We start from the raw sequence: 22,075 nt of genomic DNA, 5'->3' as shown, positions 1-22,075 counted from the left end.
TGCTCCCATGCTCTATGTTTTGAAGTCCCTCGAGGGGATTTGAGGACTCCTACATAAAGAATCCTAACAACAGGGCTGATCCCTGAGAAGAAGGCAAATTTTGCTCCTGCCCCATCAGTGCACCCTCTCTGAGCATCCCATTTTTCCTCCAGGAGCCTACACACTCGGAGTTTATGGGGGGCAGCCTGCCCAGGAAATACATCAGGCCTCAAATCTCCCTTCTTCCGTAAAATGTTCTGATTCTATCACATTTGGTAGGGAACTCAAATTTCCACTGCTATGTTAAAGATTGTTAACAGTTTACCACGTCATGCTCTCAGGCAGATTTGCACTACACACTTAGATCTAATCACTGCACATGTCTGGGTTGGGAGATAGAGTGCCTGCAACGATATCCGAGGCAGGATATCACTTTCCAAGGTCCCCTCAGGCGTTGACAAAGACACACAGTGGTGATGTCATCACTCCATTCTCTACTCCCACAGAGTTTCACATCTACCTCTTTTTGTTAGTTTTTTTTTTCACTCATGCAGCAAATACTTATTGAACATTGCTATGTACCTGGCCTGGTCTAACCGTAGGTGCACTTTTTCATCTTTGTAATAAATTTCTGTAGCAAGAAAAAACTACAAAAGGTAGAAGAGGGATAAGTGAAGATCTCTTTAACTTTCCCTAAAATGCATCTCACACTGATACTGCTTCTCCCTGTTTTTCACTGCTAGCCTAAATCAGATGATTTTTTGCATTCCACATTTACAAGGTTGTATTTTTTTTATTTCCCCATTCTAAGGAGTAAATATGACTAAATGCTACTGTGAAGCCCACAGGTAACTGGCCTGAAATTAATACACATCTAGCCATGAGGCCATTGGCTGTACATTCCTATCCTACCATTTGGCTCTCTTATCCTACCATTTCGTTAATGTGGAAATAGTAAAATTCTACACATTATGCAATTAAGTTTTAGGACTCTCTTACAGGATTATGGTAGGGTTTTACTTTATAACTCAAATGAAAGGAAAAACCTGGCCTCATTGCTAATAAACAATGAAAGCACATATCTCCTCCCTGGATTCATGAAATATGGCTAAATGGCTTCTGATAGCAGCAGCGACTTCCAGCTTTAGAACAGTATATATACTGAGTGAATCCTTGTTTTTTTTTACCCTAGGCAAATCACTTTTCCTTAAATTATGTCCAATTCTCTTTCACCTGTGTTTTGATAAAAAGTTAGAAATCCTCTAATGAAGCAGTTCTCCAAAAGTAATCAAACATCACTTACCAATATTACCTGGAAATGCCAGTGGTTGGGCCCCACCTAAGACCTACTAAATGAGAGATTCTGAGGGTGTGGCCCAGCAATCTGTTTTAACAAGCCTTTCAGGTGATAGCAAACACTAAATTTTCAGAACCACTTTTCTAATGCATTAATCACTAAAACCAGCACAATCCAATGGAAGTGGAAAATATGAGGAAATTTTCTCTTTCCCCCAAAAAAAGGAGGAAAGAGGAACATTGAAATATCTGATTAGTCAAGGAATACCCAAAATGACCACCTGAACATCAGGATATTTTGTCAACAGGATCCAAGTGTCAGGACAAGGTAAAGCAAGGTCATAAAACAGGGCCGGGGCTAGATGAATTATGATATTTTCTTATAAACTGAGGAGTGTGGCTCATTACATCAATCCAATTCTGTGCCCCAGAAAGAAAGAGAGAGAAGGTAAAATGCAGTGGGTGAAGAAAAGGGATGAGGAGAAGAAGAACAAGGAAGAGAAGGACCAATAGCAGAAGTTTGAATACGGCTTTGGCTGGTTTTGTCCATTATATTGCAATGTAATTCAGAAGTTAAGCAGTAGTAATAATGATATTAGCTAGCATATTTAAGAATAAAGGTGAAGATATGGTAAATGACAGCAAAAACAAGGTAAACTATAACATAAAAAAATGTAATGGCATAAAGGTCAAAAGAAGAAAAGAATACATTAATATCTAGCAATTAACACTACTAGGTGTTTAGCCAAAGGATACAAAAATACAGATTTGAAGGGGTACATGCACCCCCATGTTTAAAGTAGTATTTTCAACAACAGCCAAACTATGGAGAGAGCCCAAATGTCCGTTGACAGATGAATAGAGAGAGAAGATGACTTTGACACACTAACCATTCACTGGGAGAGAAGTGTGCAGCCCAATTCCATATTTTTCAATTGTTAGAGCACCTAAAATATACATATAATGGAATATTATTCAGCCATAAAAAAGAATTAAATCCTACCATTTGCAATGGTGTGGATGGAACTAGAGGGTATTATGCTAAGCAAAATTAGACAGTCAGAGAAAGACAAATACCTAATGATTTCACTCATATGTGGAATTGGAACAAAACAATTGAACATGGGGGAAAAAAGAGGCAAACCAAGGAACAGACCTAATGATAGAGAACAGACTGAGGGTTATTGGAGGGGAGAGAGATGAAGGTGGGAGAAATAGGTGATGGGGATTAAGGAGGACACTTGTGATGAGCACCAGGTGTTGTATGTAAGTGATCAATCACTGAATTCTACACCTAAAATGATTATTACACTGTGTTAACTACTTGAATTTAAATAAACTTGGGAAAAAAAGACAGAGGGATATAAAGTTCCATTTATCTTATAATCATTAGTATTTTTTTAAATAGTAGCATGTGAACAAGAACTGGAAGATATGATAAAATAGCACTGTAAACTACAATGGGGTGTTTTTTCTTTTTCTTAAGAAAAATCCATTCTCATGCTGATGGATTTTCTTTTGAAGTTATGCTGACTAAAGTTTTATTGCCAGGGGCTACTCCCATTCTGAGTTCCTCTGTATTACTTCCTATGGTTGGTCCTGCAGGATCTAGTGGTGCCAGGAGGCTGCTCACGTTGTTACTGCTTGTGTTGTATAAATTTGAAATATGTTCTCACCCAGCTGGTCAGGTGTCACATTAGATCAGTGAATCTGGCTGATGTGCACACATTCTAAAAGCCTTGTAGTATTTCTGAGAAAGAGCCGGATTGCACATCTCTATTTTTGAAAAATTTTGTTCTGCAGGAAATATAACACCTCGAATCATTTGAAACTTCAAAGTCGCATTTACATTGTCAGTGATGCGGTCAGCTTAGATAAGGAAATTGGTATTAGGGAAAATGTGTAGCAGAGACATGTGGAAAGGATAAATAAAAAGGCTCAAATAAGAAACCCCTTTGCACTTTCATCACTAGAGTCTCATCAGAAGATGTTACTGGGAATGGAACAGCATTAGGAAACACAAGGAAATATGCAGAATGTGAACAATTAAGAAAATGTCAAGTACAAAGGGCCAAATCTTATAAAGAATAAATAATTGGTGAAGCATTTATGTCTTCAGCACCCAAGGGGAAAATAAATAGAAATGAAAGAAATAGAAAGGAACTTGCTCAAAAGTGGCTTGGCAATCTAAAGAACAGCTGGATTTAATTCAGCTTTCCCAAGAAAAAGAGAGGAAAGATTTGGAGCTAACTCAACTTGTCTGTCCAGATTAATTCAGTATTCATACATTCATTCATTCATCAACAAACCTCTACCAGGAAGCCACCTTATAGAAGGTAGGGAATGTGCCAGGCCCTGGGAAGCAAGTCCCCATTCCCATCATGGGCCTCTTCCCTGATTCTTGCCCTCTCCCATCCCCCTCCTCACTTTGACACACTAACCATTCACTGGGAGAGAAGTGTGCAGCCCAATTCCATATTTTTCGATTGTTAGAGCACCTAGAATATTATTTAGAAGTAGAACCTAAAATTCCAATTTGTAATGCATCAATTGTGTTAAAGTAACTTTCTGGACCCAAAATGAGCCACTCTTGCCTAGAAGGCCACATCAGCTAACCAAAACTTATACAACTTTTGTGTCCCTGTAAATGCTCTGCTTGACCAGAAATGCAGAATATCCTTTCAACCAATACCCAAACACCAAGCTAACTCTGAGCTCTATACTTATTTTTTTGTTCCCACTCAACCCAAACAGGGTTGACTATATGGCCCCAGACAACCAGATATTTGCTGTTTTTCTCTTCTTTGTTCTTTATTCTTTATCCTTTAAAAGCTTCTTGCCTTCCACTCCATTTTGTAGTTCTCTGAATGGAGACTATTCACTTCTTGAAGTGTTAAATACAGACAGCCCGGGTGGCTCAACAGTTTAGCGCTGCCTTCAGTCCAGGGCATGATCCTGGAGACCCGGGATCAAGTCCCACATCGGTCTCCCTGCGTGGAGCCTGCTTCTCTCTCTGCCTGTCTCTCTGCCTCTGTGTGTGTCTCTCTCTCATAAATAAAAACCTTTTTAAAAAATTATTGAAGTGTTAAATAAAGTTTATTTGTATTACCTCAATTGTTGTCCTTAATCATTTTTTTAACAGTTGGAAATAGGGATCTCTGGGTGGTGCAGCGGTTTGGTGCCTGCCTTTGAGCCAGGGCGCGATCCTGGAGACCCGGGATCGAATCCCACGTCGGGCTCCCGGTGCATGGAGCCTGCTTCTCCCTATGTCTCTGCCCCTCCCTGTGTGTGTGACTGTCATAAATAAATAAAAAATTAAATAAATCTTTAAAGAAAAAACAGTTGGAAATAAACCCTATTTTTGAAAAGATTTTATTTATTTATTTATTCATGAGAGACAGAGAGAGAGGCAGAGACACAGGCAGAGAGAGAAGCAGGCTCCACGCAGGGACCCCGATCTGGGACTCGATCCCGGGTCTCCAGGATCACGCCTTGGGCTGAAGGCGGCACTAAACCGCTAAGTCACCAGAGCTGCACAATAAATCCTATTTCTTAATCAAAAAGTGTGTCTCAAGAGTTTAGTTACTTTACACCTACTGTTGGAGAAGAGCTTTAAGATACAAAAGTAGTTAACCTCGTCCCTGCCATTGAAATGCTTCCAGGCTATAGTCTAAACAACTCGGGAACAATAGGAGATTATTTATAATTATGGAAACAAACTGGTGGCCTAGTAAAAGAATTAGAAGAAATCCCAAATTCAGTCATTTTTCTCCATTTTTTTTCCAGTAAGTTTGAGATTGTCAAGGACTAAAAGAGAAAGCTCCTAACATATTTTGGTTACCAATCTTATACACCAAAAGAAATCCTTGGCAATGATTATCTACTATTCTAGTATTCATGTATATCTACCAGGATGTTGGGCACTTCTATATCAGGTATCTTCTTTCTGTGCCATAGGATCAGGATGTCTGTGTGTCTGTCATTTCAAATCCAGGATCAGAATGGGAGTGGAGTGTTGGTAAATTACAGTATCCTGGCCTTTCTGAATGAGTGACTTTCATACTGGCAGTTTCAGGGTATAAAGAGCTGCTCCTAGCACCCATTCCCTAGACTCTAGATAACTGCCCTCCCCTATTCATATTCATGCCTTTAACTTTGAGCAAATATCCACATAAACATAACAGTAAAAATGAAGCATCAAATCTGGTAGGGAGACCCCAGCCTGATTCAAAGAGTTGGGTGGCAGCCAGTTAATAATTCCTGATGCTTGAGATAGAAAAATCCCTCTTGTATATCTCTTTTGTGCCAAGCTAGAAACAAACTGGAAAAAAAAAAAATCCCTGACTTCATGCAAAAGTACACATACCCTACCCAACTTTTGGCCAGGATTTGATAACCTTTTTTATGATAAAGCTACATATAGAAGAAAAATATACTATGATCTATGAAAAAATGCATACTTAGAGCCAAATTTTAGAGTAACAGTTAAGCTGATCTCAGAGGGATTAATTTAGAATACAGATGGAAATGTCTGATTGCCCATGTTTGGGGCTGGTCCTGACACCCAGTCCCACGATGAAGTCAAGAAGCTTCACCTATTCTCAGATGAGAACATTGCACTGTGAGTAATTCCAGACTCAGTGTTCTGAAGACAAGATCATAAAAGCATGAATGGTAAGAGTTGGAAGGACACTCAAGTTTCTCGGTTCCAATCCTCTACTTAATGTATCAGTTCTCTCTACAATATTCTAGAAAACGGATGCTTGGGTGGCTCAGTGGTTGAGCATCTGCCTTTGGCTCAGGGCATGATCCTGGAGTCCTGGGATCGAGTCCCGCATCTCCCTCTGTCTCTCTTTGTACCTCTCATGAATAAATAAATAAAATATTTTTTAAAAAATTCTAGAAAAAATGGTCATCAGCATTGTTTGAACAGTCAAATGATTATCTCACAACACAATGTTTTAAGTGACAATGATATTACTAGGTGCCTCAAATGATGTGTATCCTCTTGGATTTTTTTCTCATGCTAATGGAAAATAATAATTTTTTGTTTAAATTTATAGATTCTATATCCCTAGATGCCAAGAATTTTGAAGCTTTCTTACCCTGCCTTTTATGAGATGATATGAGTTAGTAAACCCTTTGTTTGCTCAGCTTATCCATTCATACCAAGTAAGGAGAACATTTACAGGAAGAAGATCGCAAGTATTAAATTAATGTTCACTTTCTACTTCAAAAGTAAATAAGGAATCCATCTATGTTAAGTTGGAACCATTCATACTGATTGTATATCACCTTGAATATACGTTATTCTCCTTTGTTCACACCTCCGCTGAAAAGAATTATAAACTGTATATGATTGAAGAACTGGAAGATTCCTTAGAAACCATTTACTCGGGGATCCCTGGGTGGCACAGCGGTTTGGTACCTGCCTTTGGCCCAGAGCGCGATTCTGGAGACCCGGGATCGAATCCCACGTCGGGCTCCCGGTGCATGGAGCCTGCTTCTCCCTCTGCCTATGTCTCTGCCTCTCTCTCTCTCTCTCTCTCTCTCTCTCTGTGACTATCATAAATAAATAAAAATTTTAAAAAAATTTTTTAAAAAAGAAACCATTTACTCTAGTTTCTGCAGAAGTAAATAGGGTGATCTAAAAAAAATGTGGAAAATATTTTGGAAGAAAGAAATGGAAATAAAAAGTGGCTATGTTAGATAAATGTTGGCTTACTATAGAAATGTGAGCCCAGAAAACTGGTAAGTTCTACATTTGCAAATCAGCTACTGTAAACTGAAGGATACAATTAACACCAAAAGAGCTAGTAATCATTTGACAAGCACTAGACTGTCTTTCATAAGTATTAATTCATTTAATCCTCAAAATAATCCTATGAGCTAGGCTCCAAAACTACCTCATTTTAGTGATGAGAAAACTATAACTTAGAGAAATATAACTTCAGAATTTATGACTTAAACTCTATCCATGACCATCCATATATACTGTGGTGCAGTACAAAATTTCATTCTTAGGGCAGCCCCAGTGGCTCAGTGGTTTAGCGCGGCCTTCAGCCCAGGGCGTGATCCTGGAGACCCGGAATCAAGTCTCACGTCAGCCTCCCTGCATGGAGCCTGCTTCTCCCTCTGCCTGTGTCTCTGCCTCTCTCTCTCTCTCTCTCTCTCTCTCTCTCTCTCAGGAATAAATAAAATCCTTTTTAAAAATTTCATTCTTAGATCCTGACATCCAATACACACATACACAAAAAAGGCAAAAAACAATGTTTGCTTTAACAGTTTGATTATCCAACAAATTAAATAAGTTATTTCTTTGAAAGACAAAAACTTCTGACAGCAAAATTCAGAACAAGTAAATCCTGCAGGGCCTTATATAAGAAATAAGGGACATCATAATGGTTAATAGATACTGTACAGCATTTTTTCATAGCTACAATTCTTGTATAAGCCTTCAACCAAAGTTGAGGACACAGTGTTGATCTGGAAGCCAGTAAGATATTCCACAAGTGAAAAGGGCACAAATAGTGAAGAGACGAGCACAAGTGTCCTGCTTCTGAAAGAGATTTTTCGTGTCTCATCCAGCTCAGTTGAACTTCAGGAGCAAGTCCAATAGGACAGAGATGGTGCAACTGAAGAAAACATTCTTTGTGCTATCTCCTGTGATACAGTGAGAAGAAACTCTGTGATACAACAACCTGTTGAGGTAGCAACATACAAATTAAACCAAAAATCCTTCCTTGAGTGGCATTCAGTTGCATCTTCATCTGGGATTAGTCCCCTCTTCCTTGCTTCTCTACCCTGTTGCAGTGTCCAGGGCTCTCCCACTTTGGCCTCCACACTTCTTTTCTGCATCGTGTGTGTTGCCGAGCCATCAGCCTTCAACAGTTTGTCACATCCAATCATACCTTCTCCCCCTGGCTTTCTGTTTCAGTGGAAAAAGTTCTCCTGCCAAAGCCCAATTCCCCAAATTTGCATTCTGAATTCTTTCCCCTCCCCTCTCTCAGAAACCCGGTTCATCTACCAGCCCATCTCTGTCACAATCTTCAAGCTCTTCTCTACAGGATCAGGCCCTCAAAGATGCAAACATCATTTTAAAGTCCTGTCTTCACCCTCTCTTCTTCCAGTTACCCATTTAAGTCTCATCTTCCTGTCCTACCCAAGTTTCTTAAAGAGGTATGTACACACTTTCTTATACAGTTTTTAACTCAAATCTAAATTACTCTTGCTAAAATCACTGATTGTGGTTGTTATTTTCCAAGGATGGCCCAAATCTGCCAGTTCTTATGCAAGCATGCTGCTCCTCCAGTCAGAAGGAGAGTTTATTAACTCTGATATGGGCTTATAAAATGCTTTGATCAATGTAACACAGTGGAACAGATGAGTGACACCTTCCCCTGGCAGCTTCTGCTTCTGCCTTTTTCTCTTGGAACATTCCCTTGGAGCACTCTATCTCAGAAACTAGTCACCATGCTACATGGAGAGGCCACCTGCAGGTGCTCACCTACCTCAGGGCCTCCACTTCATCTGCTCACTTTTCTGAGAGGTTTCATTTATTTCCCTGCTCCACCCCTAGCTAACTAGTAAGTAGGCTCTAACATGGCCTCAGATGATTCCCTAACCCCTGGTATTTACACTTTGGTGTAATACTGTCCCTTTAAGTATGGGATAGACCTAATGACTCACTTTAATCAACAAATATGGCCAAAATGATGGAATATCACTTCCATAATTAGGTTGTAAAGACTGATTTGTGTCTTCTTAGCCAATTCTAATATATTGGTTTCTCAAGTTATAAGCTTTGATGAAGCAAGCTGCCATGTTGGAAAGACCAAATGGCATGGAACTGGGGGCAACCCCTGGCCAACAGCTACTGAGGAAAAAAACCCTGCCAATAACTATGTATGGGTTTAGAAGCAAATTTTTCCTCAGTTAAGCCTTGGGGAACACCTTGATTGCAACTTGTTACGTAGAATACCCATCTAAGTATACTCTGATTCCTGCCCCCACAGAAACTGAAATCATAATTATCTTATAAAATGCCCATTGGCTATTCAAGGTGGAAGAATTATTTGCTTACAGCTGAAGCTGGTAATTTTGGTCAATAAAATGGTCAAATTCACATATCTTGGCTGTAAATCTCATACCACAAATCATGACAAGTGACAGACTCTTCTGCATGATTTCCTTAACTAGACAGTAAATAGTATCAAGTACTTATAATATCTACAGTGTACAGTGGATTAAGGGATACATATTTCATGTCAACCACAGAACCCAAATGGACAGAGAGAGTCCATTACATATCCATTGATTAATTTCATAGAGTTTGCTAACATGCTGAAAATGTTTTGGGCAGCCCAGGTGGCTCAGCAGTTTAGCACTGCCTTCAGCCCAAGGGCCTGATCCTGGAGACCTGGGATCAAGTCCCATGTTGTGCTCCCTGCATGGAGCCTGCTTCTCCCTCTTCCTGTGTCTCTGCCTCTCTCTCTCTCTCTCTCCCTGTGTCTCTCATGAATATTTATTTTATAAATAAAATCTTAAAAAAAAGAAAATGTTTTAGTAGCCCCCCAAATATTAATGTTCTTAGTTTGCAGAGTAATGGAGACATTATTTATTCATTCATTTAATATTTAGAGCATCTAAACCAAGCGCTAACTCTAACCCTCACTTAGCTGAGTGATCTTTGGCCATCACTTAATCTTTCTGCCTCAGTTCCCTCATGTGTAAAATTGAGAAAATAATAGCACTTACCTCTTTAGTTGTTGTGATTGTTAAATGAATGAATATATATGAAGTGCTTAGAACGCTGTCTCAAACATTATCGATACTAATACTCACTACTTTGGGTTGTAGGAGACATAATGACTATATTGCTGCATACCAAACGATCCTGAAATGTAGAGGCTTAAAACAACACATGTTTATTATCTCACATTTTATAGGATACCTCCTGGTCACCCACTATATGTCCTGCTGTGTAATGCCAACTCCTTCCAGTTTCACACTTGCAAGCTGGGTCATGTGATTCATGCCAGATAATTTCTTTGCTGTGACTTAGGTGTGGTTTCCAAATAAAACAGTTCCAGAATATGGCTTGACTCCAAAGACAAGGACCAGTCTGTTCACACATCTTTACCTTATGCTTATTTGAAGCAAAAATGAATTCCCAACAGTGATCATTTCAAAAGTTTGATTTGAATAAAATAGAAATGCGTAGGACTATATTCTTAAACATTAATCCTATTTTATCTCCTGAGGTTCTGTGGGTGTTCAGGCAGTAATGTAATAACAAATACGCTGATATGTGTCTAAAAGGAATGTTACATGACCATGAGTCATTATGCCCATCACTTCAAAGCTGTTTGGGTAGCTGGCAGGAAATAGTGTGTGTCTCTAGAGCGTAAAATTGGCCTCAAAGTAGGTGGGGCCTATGAAAATCTTGATGTAATATAAACATTGTATTTCTTAACTATTTACAAGGTCACCCCACCCTACATTAGAGGTCAAATCTACCTCTGAGAGGTTCCACATGGATTTCTAGAATATTCTTTCGGTTTCAGCACTTTTGCCATTCAATTGATTTCTGAAGTGTGTGGGAAAGGCAAGATAAAGTCATCAAAAGAGCACTTAGCTTAGAGTTCATCTGTGGGACTTTCATTCAAGTCAGCTCACTGAGCTTTAGTTTATTCTAAAATAGGAATAATCTTAGGCCTATTTTCTTTTAGTTAGCCTCCTTTCCATAGTTTGATGGAATTCCCAGTGGTGAAGAAAACAGTCCTTTCAAGGATCTCTGGGGCAATATCACTCTCAGGGACAACATCAGAATTATCACCCCTACACTCACTCCAGCTTTCTCAGAGATTTTTCTCTATCCACACCTCCCCTCACATTTACATCCTGGTAACTTCAAACCTTTTGGAAAATAAAATATAACTTCTCTGCTCCAAAAGTTAAAGGACTATTGCTGTTAATAACAAAGACTAGAGAGAAGGATTATCAATTCTTTAAGTATAAATCAGCCCTATCCCTCACCTCTTACGCTACTACTAGGAAAATAGGTTTATTCTTCCTTACAGTGAGGATGATTTAAACTAAGAACTGCCTATAATGGCAACTAATATTTATTAAACAATAGTTTTATCTTCACAATAAACCTTTATGTACCCCACTTATCAGATGGGGATTCTGAGACCTAGAGAAGATAAGTCATTTTTTCGAAGGCCATATAACTCATATTAACAGAGTGAATATTTGAGAACTAAAAACAATAGTGCAGAAGTGAGTACAAAAACCTCACCACGTTGAAACAAAGCATCTATAGTTCTTCCCCTCTCCTTTCTGTCTGTTCTGTTACTGCATGAACACTCACTGAGCTTCTATTTTGTGCTAGACACTGCTCTAGGCATGAGGAGATTGATGGATGAAGGTCCTCCAGAGAGCTTCTATTCTAGTGGTGAGATAAACATATAAACAAATGGAGGAATAACATAAATTCAGATAGTGATAAATGCTATGGAAAAAATGCCACAATGGGATAGTTACCAGGGAAAGCTGTTATGAGTTGAATTTTGTCCCCCAAGAACTTAATATTGAAGTCTTAGCCCCTAGTTTGACAGAATATGATAAGATTTGGAGATAGGATATTTAAAGAGATAGTTAAAATGAGATCCCTATGGTGTGTCCTAACCCAATATGATTGGTATCTTTATAAGAAGAGGAAATCTGGACACAGACACACAGAGAGAAGACCATGTATAGCCCAAGGAAGAAGTCACCCATTTAAGACCCAAAGAGGGAAGCTTCAGAGGAAACCAACCCTACCAATACCTTGATCTCAGACTTCTAGCCTCTAGGACTGTGAGAAAATAAATTTCTGTTCTTTTTTTTTTAAAGATATTATTTATTTATTCATGAGAGACACAGAGAGAATGAGAGGCAGAGACACAGGCAGACAGAGAAGCAGTCACCATGCAGGGAGCCCAACATGGGACTTGATCTCGGATCTCCAGGATCACACCCTAGACCAAAGGTGGTGCTAAACCACTGAGCCACCTGGGCTGCCCTAAACTTCTGTTCTTTAAGCTACTCAGTCTGTGGCTCTTCATTATGGCAGTCCTAGCAAATTGATACAGAAGCCTATTTCAGGTACTATGATCAAGGAAGGCTTCTCTGAGGAGGTAACAGATAATATCTGGGCTGAAATCTAAAAGAATACTATCCCTAATAGAGAAAAGGACATATATAAGAGACTTGAGACAGAAATGTCAAAAGACAGAAAGCCAATGTATCTGTGGCACAATGAATGGGAGTATGTGTGATAAATACTGTCTCCTGGAGAGCACAGACATGCTTTCTCCAATTTCTCAGGGATGGTATAGGAGTACAAACAATAATAGGACCAGGAGTAGGGAGTGTTGTCCTTAGACAGGAACTGAGGACAATTCTCCCATCATAAAAGGAGGGAAGGTAAAATATGTGTGAGCAGACACACGTCAGTTTTATCTCTCCTTTTTAAAATAAATTATGAAACAAGGTCATCATCACCTGAAGAAGTTAAAAGAGAAACAATGTCACCTCAGTGGGAGAGAGGAGGTGTTAGAGAAGTGGGTTGCTGGCTGCCCATTTGAGATAAGTGGTTACAATTTTAAAGGAAGAATGTCATCACAGTTGCTTGATTTTCTCCAACACTGCTAAGCTATTAGATCAGGTTGAAAGTAGGCAGAGTTTAGTTGACTCAGGCTTCTTATGTGCACATGAGTATGACTGGGGGCAAGAGAGTTAAGGGTGTTAAGAGAGTTGTGTTAATATCAGGCCAAGGAATCTACACATCTCCCTTCTTTCTTCCTATGAGGGTTTGTCCTGCTAAGAGTTCCAGTAGCTGTATAGGATGAGGCCAAATTATTAAAAGTTTAGATGCTCAGAATGGGTAATAGACTTGATCTTGGAGAAAATGAGCATTCATTCATGATATTTTGAACAAAAATTTAAAAAATCTAACGTGATTCATAAAAAAGAGAAAGTAGGAAAAGATCTCTCCCCTCTTGAGATGTCAGGATTTGTAGCGGTTTATTTACACCTGAGTTTATGCAATAGGACAGCAATGCTATCATTAAAAAACATCTTAGTAAATCCATCTTATCCACTGTGTGAAGTTTTAAGAAAAATCAGTGAAATGTGATTCCCAAATTCTAGGGACTTTTCTTATAAACATTATGACCAGCAATGATGAATTTTCCCAGAAAATTTCAAATTTAAGTATTCTTCCATTGTCCTGAATGATACCCTGTACTTGTTAAACCACATGCCTTCATTGTTGTCTCAAAAAAAAATATGATTACCATAACAACTCGACCAAACACACTGACATTAACAGAACAAAGACAAAATCCAGATTAAAACCTTATGTTAAAGAGATCACAGAATGTGGTTATAGGCAGTTGACTTGTTAAAAAATCCACCATTTCAGAATTCTGAGGTCCCTTCAAAAGAAGGACAATTGACTTGATATGGCCAGACTAACAATTACCCCAAGATTGATTCTGTCTAAAAAGTTAAGAAAGAAAATCATTGCTGAATTGTACAGGGTATTACTGAGGAAGAGTCAAGGTACACAAGCTCAATTTGGGGGACACTGGCTGGCAGTTGAAAGGGAACTATGATTCTAATTACATCCATTAGATCACTATACATCTTTTAGGATATAAGCCAAGGTGCTTTATAAAAGATCCCCAATATCAAGTGCCTCAAACAAAATAGAGATATATCTTCTTTCTTATACCAGTCTGGAAGCAGACAGCTGTGTTCTAATGTTTCAGGTTCAGTCCATCATGAGGCTCAGGGGTTCTCAAATGTTTTGGTTTCAGAATCCCTTTACACTGAAAAATTATTGAAGACTCCAGATAGATTTGTTTATATCATTAATATCAAATAATAACTACTGTATTTGAAATTAGAACTAAAAAAATTATTAAGGCATTTATTAACTCCTTTTTAAAAACCATAATAAACTCATTACGTGCTAACATAACTAACTTATGTTATAAAAAAATCACCATCTTGGTCGGGAGAGAAACCCCTGCCACCACCAACATGGAGACCTTGTACCGCGTCCCGTTCTTAGGGCTCGAATACCCCAACCTGAAGCTGAAGCAGCCGCCCTGCGTGCACATGCCGTGGGCCATGAAGGTGTATGCTCTGGTGGTGGTGTCTTACTTCCTCATCACCGGAGGAATAATTTATGATGTTATTGTTGAACCTCCAAGTGTTGGTTCTATGACTGATGAACATGGACATCAGAGACCAGTAGCTTTCTTGGCCTACAGAGTAAATGGACAATATTATGGAAGGACTTGCATCCAGCTTCCTGTTTACAATGAGAGGTTTAGGTTTCATAATCCTGGACGGATTGAATGCACCAAACATTCCAAAACTCAATAGATTTCTCCTTCTATTCATTGGATTCGTCTGTGTCCTATTGAGTTTTTTCATGGCTAGAGTATTCATGAGAATGAAACTGCTGGGCTACCTGATGGTTTTAAAAAATGCCTTTTGACAAGAAATCCGTGGATATTGGATTTGCTCCTGTTAATGAAGTTTTAAAGGCTGTACCAATCCTCTGATGTGAAATATGGAAAAAGAGTGAAGCAGCAGAAAAGAAGCATCTCGTGAGAAATAGGAATCATATTAAAGCTTGAACTAGAATGTCTTCTTGGTATCAAAGAGACAAACTTCTCACAGTATTCCTCCTGCTGGCCTGTACTGACACACCAGTGAGGTTTAGTGGCATTTTCTTCTTAGTTTTTCATTTCTTAAAGAAAATATACTCCCATTTCCACAACTATAATATTGAATAAAGTGATTATTTCTTACAGCCCCTTAACATTTTGTGGAGATGACATTTCTGACTTTCAAAAATTAATATAAAATCAGGAAGCAAGATCCCATAAGCTGAGAACTCTGATCAGCTTTACCTATGGTGCTTTGCCTTTAAACAGTGTGACAGTACATTATTCAGATATGTGTGAGACTGTTTCTGCACAATAAGATGTACGAAAGGAGCAGAAATAAATAATTTTTCTAATTAAAAAAAATCACCATCTTCAAAAAAGTAGTAAAAAAGCAGCATTATTTGTTATGTTTGAAAGTCTCTTCAATGACTCGCTTTATAAGGAGATAGGATGATGATGATGATGATGATGATGATGATACTCTATATTCAATCTAGTGCGAGAGGTTGTTTCAGTTCAAGTACATGAAGAGAATCTAGCTTCAAACAACTATATAGATGAGAAAGAGAGTATTTTAATAGCCTTTTCAGATCACTGTGAATATTGTTCTTTGATACTACACCAAAACTCAAGTAGTAGCTTCTAAAGTTGCAATACGACATCCGAAACATCTGTAAACTTTTCATACTCGGTTACATAAAATCAAATCCACTAGTGTTGTGGTAATTATATGACTGAATACATTTACCTAAATTTATCAAACAAGCAAGATTTCTTGTTTAACATATCCCGTGGGTCTTTTACCCATGCATGATTTTGTAACATCATACATTGGCCCTTTAGAAATTATTGGTTCATGAGTTATAAAGAAGTTCCAAATGCTGACATATTTTATTACACAATATTAGAAAATCATGTTCACTGATATCACCACTGATCTCATCAGAAAAGTTTTTAAAAATTGAGACACTCTTAAGTTCATGGCAGCAGATATCTATTTTCCCAAATTCAAATTATCGCTTGAAAACTCAAACTTTGTAATTGGTAATAAATACTGTCTGTTTTTTTATTCCTTGAAGTGACAAGATGATTTTCAAGGAAATATATGCCAAATGCCTGGATAGACAAAGTTTGTCAATCATTATTTCAAGTAAAAATGGTGTTTAGTTCAACTTGAAACTCAATCCACACAAGTGCTTTCCCTTGAGATGACATATTTTCATATGCATGAGAAGTATTTATGCATACTTCCTATTTTGTTACAAAGAATATTAAAAAGACATGTACTCAAGAGGGATGATTAAAGTGATTATTTGTAATGCTTCTTCAAGGACATTCTTGACTGAAACTGCCATTTTTTTTTTTTTTTTTGGTTTTGTTTGTTGCAACTGCAAGTCTGTGAAGAATGTGATGATTCTTGGTACAGTTGGCCTCAGTGCCTTGATTCATGCTAGGATACCAGTGGTTTCACATGCCAGTACATTTCCACCATGAATGCAAATGCAAAACAATAAAAGAGACAGCACTCTAATATTATGAAAATAGTTTTGACTTCCCGGACTTCCTACAAGGGCCTCAGGACTCTCCAGGTGCCTGGAGGACACACTTTGAGTAGTATTGCACTAGAGTTCTCATCACTGTGGATAACATTCCCTAGAGGAAAGGAGGAAAGCTAATGCTCAAGGTAAACACTTTCCTTTCAGGTAAGTAACCAAATACTGGAGCTCTTACATTCCATTGGTGAGAGCTTAGTTCCATGGCCTTAGCTAGCTACAGGGTAGACAAAGAAAAAGTAGTCTCTAAGTAGGCAGTCATAGTATATGGAAGAGTAAAAGAACAGATTTGGGCATGTAACAGTCACTACACTTGCCCCATTCATCTATGAGCAGGTCAAGTGAAAGGGTAGTCATGCTAGAGGGGCTGCAGTCAATTGATGATAAATATTCCTCTGCTTCATGCCTGGCCACTGGGTGTAACACTCATCAGTGGGCCCATGGAGATCATGGAACAGGAGCAGAGGAGTGGCTACAACCACAATGCCAGTCCTGTGGCCAGGCAGACAGAGTGCCAGAAAAACTGTCCTCAAAAGGGCTCCCAAGAATACGAGTCAGGGGAGGATCACTGGAAAATAGAGAAAAGGAAGCAGCAGTGAGATCAGCAGGACCCCCGAAGCAAAAACAGACATATCATCTGTGGGCTTTGGTGAGCAGATTGTGGGCAAGCCAGCAACCCCTGCAACTAGGAAAAGCCCTGGCTTACAGCACTATCCCTAATTGTGCTGGGCCAGAAATTGGCTGCTCTGTGATTTTTATTGTGACCTCATTTTTGTCCCCAGGCTGGAGAGGTGGGAGAGTCTAGGTAGTTTTATGCTGTTTTTAGAGCTTTACTTGATAGAAACCTATTCCTATTTGAAAGCTGAGTCCAAATGTTTTATTTGTTCTTCTCAACAGCAATAAGAACAGCAGGGACGAGCCAATTCTGCAGAAATATGCCTTGCTACAGAAAACTGACATGAACTTAGTACACAAAGGTAAAGAAAATAGAGGTAAAGGTAGCTCTGGTCACTGAGAACAAAATCGTAATCCCAGCAAGCATACTAGAAGCCAAGACTAAACTGACCTGACAAAGCTTGATAAACGGGAAATATGGGGCCGAAAAAGCTTTTAACTGTTATGCCTCATCTGATATGCCGGCAAATGTACACAAAGACAGAAGGAAAGTACTGGAAGGCATTCATTTTGAGATCAGATCCAGGTCAACCAAGAGATCATAGGTCCTTGAACTTCACTACATCAGCAGCAAAACAGTCTATCGATACCTGGTAGAAGAGGTTTATGACAACACAGTTGTCCAACACAGTTGTCCATTGACTACCACCCTCAATGCTTCTATTTTTTGTCCCATACTGGCAATTTCTGCCCTACAAAAGAAAGCAGTTTTAAACACTTTATTTTGGCATATGAGCTCAAGTTACAGGACATAGAATGAAAAAAAAAACAAAAAGAATAGAAATGAAAGGTATATCAGAACCAAGCAGACAAGAAGGAAAATATTTGCCAACTTCAAGGGTTTATGCATTCCCTGTGACTGGACATGAATTTTGAGTCCAAGACTTTTGGCAGGCTGTGCAAAAAGACAAACATGATTATTCACATAGCCCTCATTGTTGGAAAAGAGGAAGCAAAATTGTTGTTGGCTCTAAATTCTCAAATTTCTCCTGTGAGTCCTTTAGTGAGAGTCACTGAATTACAAAATGGACCTTCTCGTCAGTACCAGTTCTGTGGTCGATGCAGATCGATGCTCATTTAAACATAAGCCCTTGACTTCTGTTACTGACATTTGTGCAGATTTTCCAAGAACCTATAAAAGCATAACAAATTTCACATAAAATGAACTATATGTAGCTTTTAAATTCTTCCAGTTGACCTAAAGGAAGTCTAACCTGGGAATACCCGGCAATGCTGGAAGGACCCAGCTACTTCAGTCAGGAAATGCTACCTCAGAATGAATCAAAAGGTCCAATGACATCACTAGGGTTCTGAGCACCACCACCAGCCTCTGTGACAGATACTTGACTTTTCATGGTAGGCTTTGCCATAAAGTTCTGACTCTGCCAGCAGTAACAGTGCTATTTGGAGCATGTTGCTTAACCTCTTGGTACTGCAATGCCCTCATTTTTAAATGAGTCATAAGGTAACTATCATTTTTTGAGGCCCTCCTCTGTGCCATCCACTATTTAATATCTGTTTTCCCAGTCAGATTAGAAATCCCATGAGGGCAAAGAGAGTATTTCTCTTGCTCACTATTGAATTTCCATTGTCTAACACAGGTCTGGCACATAGTAGAGGCTTAATAAAAATAAAAATAAAAATAAAAATAAAAATAAAAATAAAAAAAAGCTTTTAACTGACCAAATTCCCAATGTCCTAACAACCTGCAAAGCAAGCATAATTCCTATTTTATAATTGAAGAACATGAGGCTCAGAAAGTTTAAGTGACCTTCAAAAAGTCACAGAGCTGGTTAAACAGTAGCCTGTCCAGCCCCAGAGCCCGGTTTAGTCCCACAAGGCTGCAGCAGCGCAAACAGACCAGAGCACGTTCCAAGGCTAGTCCGGATCTATAATGTAATGGTTCCTCACAACTAGTGGGTGGCCAGTACCCATTAGCACAGGGGTGCCTGTTGCTGAAAGAACTCTTGCTAAATGAAATTCCTCAACAATTTTCACTACATCAAACCCTGTGGGCATGGGGGAGGGATAAGAAGAGGCTTTACTCCTCTATCCATGCCATGAGCTTTCTTGTTCCCCCACCAGCCCTCTCTCCTACCAGCCACCAGACACTTGCATGCAGCCCAAACAGAGAAACTGGGCTGTCTGCCGTGGCCTCTGCTATTCTCCACAGGCTCAAGGCACTAGATCCAATACTGAACAGAGGTAGAAAAAGAAAGAACATTGGAGGAAGAAAGAGCAGTAAATACAGAGGCAAAGGCAGCAGAGGGATGGGAGGCAGATACAGAGAGAGAAATGAGGTAGGAAACATCAGACCATGCCAGCATCAAGACTCTTCTGGTAATAATAATCGTAATAATAATGATAACAACAAGAATATTTATTGAATATTTACTACATACTAGTACTTTGCTAGATGCTACTTTGCATGTGTTATTGTTCATTTACTCACTCACAAATATTTGAGAGACAAAAGCCCTGCCCTCCTGACGCTGACAGTATGATAAGTTCGTAAAATATTTAGTTGGTTAGAAGGCAAGTGGCATATTGGCAAATTGAATTTAAATAAAATATTAAATAGATAAATAATAAAAAAAGAAAACAGAAAGCAAATGGCAAGGATGAAAATGAAGCAAGGGAGAAGAGTGGTGCTTGTCGGGTGGGAGGAAAGCGCAGTTGCTTTAGCTCAGTGTCCAGAAAAGGCTTGTTGAGAAGGGAACATTCAAGAAAAACTTCAAAGAGAACAGCATCCACTTTGCTCACTCTCGGGCATTTCTGGAACATTTTGAGTTCCCCCAAAATATTTATTTTGTTTTTTGAGCCAGGCATGTCTTTTCTCACTTATTTTCTGTTCTCTTCTCTTACCATATCTCGTCTATCATTTCTAGGCATTTGAGGCAGACAGGATTATCAAAGTGTGAGCCGCCAGCATCATTTTGGCGGTGGTCTTCTCTGTACCAAATATAAAAGGATGAAAGGCTTATCCAAGAAGAGCAAACCTACCTGAAATTTGAAAATCCTGTCCTGAAAAGGAAAGACCAGCGGGTGGTAGTATTCTTCTAGATTTCATCCTGCTGATGTTAAACAACTTAATACAGGGAGCTTCAGGACATGACAGGAAAAACAGAAGATACTGCATCAGAAAGTTAACCCTATTTCATTATGTCATTAAAAGATCATTTGAATCACCTTACTTGCACCTGGAATCCTGTTCAAATGGTTGGAAGGCCTTGCATAAAATTGTGGGCTGGTATCACATTAGCATAGTTTTGCCCCTTCTGCAAAAAAATCACAGACACTGCAGCCTGTCCTCACCAACAGGAACAGTTTGCACAGGGAAATCTGTGAGGACAGAGTGGGAAAGAAAGTTGAAACTGATTGACTTATGCTTCAGTTGATTTTATTACCAAGTTCACTACTCAGGAAGCTGAGGAGAGCCAGTTGGACAGACAAGGCTAGAGACCCTTGAAAACAGTAGGAATACATGGTAGGCTCACACCAAAAGCCAGAGCCTAAGACAAACAGAAAAGAAAAATCAATTTACATATGTAAATATAAATATTCTACCATAAATTTATATGTGTATATAAGCACATTCATTCAGGCACAAGTAAGCCCTAAAACAAAATCCTTCTCTTTCAAGGGCATTCGAACTCATAAGTAAAAGAGTTGATAGAGCAATAACTGGAAAACTCAGCAAGGAAGTACTGCAAGAGGAAGCTTTTCATTGCCTTCTCACTGGCCGATATTGTCAGAAGTGAGCCCACACAACTGTACTATTTTATTCAAGGACAGAAGGGGTGAAGCTGGCTCAGACCAGCTCTCGAGAGCTGATTGTACACATCTCTTCCCAACCCCACATTCAGTGGTGTCAGGGTGGTAGCTTCACATAGGCCATGAGGAGAGTATTTACACTATGGAAATCATCAAATGCTACCAATCAGTGTCAGGGCATTGGCTTTTTTTTTCCATGGAGAGCCTATTATTAAGCCTTCACCAGCACAGCACTATAGGAGGGAGAGGCTTTCTGGCTAAACTAGCTGATCTATGTTACCACTCAGAGGCAAGAAGGAGAGAAGTCATTTCTTCATGCATGAAAATATGCAAAAAGTATAAAATAAATATGTTGATGATAAAGGTGTTCTATGGAATGGAATGCCAAAATATTTTAAGGAAAGAGCAAGAGCATCCCATTCTGGTAAAGGAGATTCCAAAAATCTTTTAAACCAGGATTACCTTGATTTCGTTAAACAGAATGAGGATCAAGCAAGCCAGCTCTAGCAGCCTCCCAAAACAAATGGCTGGCTTAATTCTAAGACTTGCATCATGAAGTCAAGGTCAATTTTTCAGTTTAAACTCAGTTTTAAAGTACGCTTTAATTCCTGAAGGTAGGAAAAGTGGAAAAAAAAATATATGGGAAATCAGGTTAACCCAACAGTTTAGCCATATACATATCACTGCCTAGATCGCCAATAAAACCCACAAACATTGCCTAATTAGCCTAACTATTCTCTCTAATCAAAGATCAAAGCTTTTATCAAGACTGAAAGACTTAAACTGAACAAGGTGGAGCAACAGGACAAAAAAACCACAAGAAAACAAATGTCTGTTATCAAGTCTCCATGTTCCCAGCTTCGAAATTTGCCAGCTGGCAGAATTTTTGTAAGTCCTGCATATATATTAAACCTGACATCATTCACTCCAGAAATTGTAAACTTTCTAATCAGTAACTTGGAGCAGGAGGAGACATTTTGTTTATTTGCCTCCTTTATGCAGAACCTAAGAGGCCTTGCCTGCGGTCTCCCAGGCTCCTTCAACAAAATTTCTCTCCTGAACTCC

The 22,075-nt window shown here is 39.0% G+C and overlaps 3 long non-coding RNA genes and 1 pseudogene across 4 annotated transcripts in view; 2 read left to right on the top strand and 2 right to left on the bottom strand.

Moving 5' to 3' along the window:
- LOC144288801 (uncharacterized) overlaps positions 1-19,148 on the top strand; it is a 194,997-nt gene extending 175,849 nt beyond the window's left edge. For both annotated transcript variants that reach the window (XR_013356797.1, XR_013356798.1), the window contains one exon: positions 17,459-19,148. This is a non-coding gene — a long non-coding RNA (uncharacterized LOC144288801). The remainder of the gene's footprint in view (positions 1-17,458) is intronic.
- LOC144288796 (uncharacterized) lies at positions 7,678-12,184 on the bottom strand. Its single transcript, XR_013356793.1, has 2 exons — positions 8,079-12,184; positions 7,678-7,976 (listed from the first exon to the last, which is right to left on the bottom strand). It is a non-coding gene; the product is annotated as an uncharacterized LOC144288796 (long non-coding RNA).
- On the top strand, positions 14,346-14,986 carry LOC144288798 (oligosaccharyltransferase complex subunit OSTC pseudogene; annotated as a pseudogene).
- Positions 17,969-22,075, bottom strand: part of LOC144288800 (uncharacterized) — a 28,379-nt gene continuing 24,272 nt past the window's right edge. Inside the window, exons 3-6 of the long non-coding RNA XR_013356796.1 lie at positions 21,473-21,618; positions 20,431-20,578; positions 20,240-20,338; positions 17,969-18,368 (exon numbers count right to left, since the gene is read on the bottom strand). This is a non-coding gene — a long non-coding RNA (uncharacterized LOC144288800). The remainder of the gene's footprint in view (positions 18,369-20,239; positions 20,339-20,430; positions 20,579-21,472; positions 21,619-22,075) is intronic.

The sequence above is a fragment of the Canis aureus genome, chromosome 18, assembly GCF_053574225.1.
Source record: "Canis aureus isolate CA01 chromosome 18, VMU_Caureus_v.1.0, whole genome shotgun sequence".
Lineage (NCBI taxonomy): Eukaryota > Metazoa > Chordata > Mammalia > Carnivora > Canidae > Canis > Canis aureus.
This window is presented reverse-complemented; position numbering and strand designations above follow the sequence as displayed.